Below are 1593 nucleotides of genomic sequence, written 5' to 3' on the forward strand. Positions count from 1 at the left end.
TAGATGATAGGGTTGGTTTGTTATAGTCTTGATGGTCCAGGAAATGGTAGGAGAGGAAAGGATTTTTGTGATGATCTTTTATTGGGCCACCTATGTAATTGGGAGAGATGTTGGACAAGCTTTTGTGAATTAAGTGCCCTTCTTTCAATTTACGAAAGGCAGACATAGGCTCAGCTAAGTAGAGAAAAAACTCCATGTGAATGAGAACAGTCTGTTTGGAGGGTTGGAGAAGAGCTGTGAATGACATGATCAGGAACCATTATGACAGAAGTGCAGTAGAAAAAGGAATCTAGTTTGTGGCAATGTGGGCTATTATCTTCCAGCTTTTCAATATTAAGCAAGGCTTTATTGGAATTAATGGTAAATATGGCAGGCCACCGTGTTGCCTGCCACTTTAAGGGCAGCAAACAGGCAGCAGCCAGGTGTCTGATGAGGGCAGCCATTTTGGACCCAGGGATATTAGCTGGGCTGCAGTTTGCTGCAGGAGGAAAAGGTAACATCAGGCTGAGAGGCTTCTAGTCTGGAGGTAAGGGCGGGGTGGAGGTGACTGCCACCTGAGGCGCTTCAAGCACCCACTTTGAACACCTTCAAAACACATTTGGATGCTTATCTTGCTGAGACGCTATGATCCCTGCTGACTTTCTGCTCCTGGGGCAGGGGGCTGGATTTGATCCTCAGGTCCCTTCCAGCCCAAATGTCTATGAAATCTATGACCCCTTCTGCTGGGTAAGACATAAAACTGCACCCTGGTGGGGCTCCTAGTGGTGTAGGAGACCCCAAGAAATGCCAGGCCAGTGTGATGGGCTGGCTGGCAGTGACTTAGCCCAGGGATTTTGAAAGGACAAAAGATGATTGGAGGACTTGGGATTCCCTTTCCTCATCAATCTGGTAATGATTTGGCCCAGGGGTTTTGAAGGGGGTAAAAGATGATTGGAGGACTTGGGATTCCCCTTCCGCACCAGTCAGGCCCTAGAGACTCACCCTGCCCCACCCGTGTCCCCTAATTGGCCCCTTGGGTCACCTGGAGGGGGATAAAAGGGGCAGCGTGGGCTGACTCAGGAGAGACCAGTGAGGGACAACAAGGAAGGAGCTTCACAGAGCTGGCAAGAGCTGAGCCAGCAGGGCAGGAGCAGTGCCCCGGAAGATCCTGAAAGAGCAGGATCTGCAGGCAGCAGTGGGGCCCTCAGCAGTGCAGCGTGTGGCCGGCAGGAGAGGCTCCCCACTGGGCTCCAGGATCCCCGAGGAGAGGCTGCAGCCAGGAGGAGAGGCTCCCCAGCTCCAAGAAGTATCTGAGCAGTGATGTGAGAAGTTCCTAGCTGTGCTTCCAGCTCCTTCAATCAGAGGCCAGGCAGCTTGACATGAGGCTGGGGCTCCGGGAAGGTCAAGGTCCCTAGCAGGCCGTAGTACTGCCACCAGTGGTGGCTGTGTGGCAGCATTACTGCCTATTGTGTGGGAGGTCTGGGTTCAAGTCCCAGCTGAGGTGACTTGGGGTGAGTGAGATAACAAGAAGCAAATCTTCTTGCAGTGGAAAGGGGCCACTGTGTTTTCCCCCCTTTCTCCCCCTCCAGGTACCAAGGCCCTGTATTTCCTTGT

The sequence above is a fragment of the Gavialis gangeticus genome, unplaced genomic scaffold (genome assembly GCF_001723915.1).
Source record: "Gavialis gangeticus isolate Ggan-Ray unplaced genomic scaffold, GavGan_comp1, whole genome shotgun sequence".
Lineage (NCBI taxonomy): Eukaryota > Metazoa > Chordata > Crocodylia > Gavialidae > Gavialis > Gavialis gangeticus.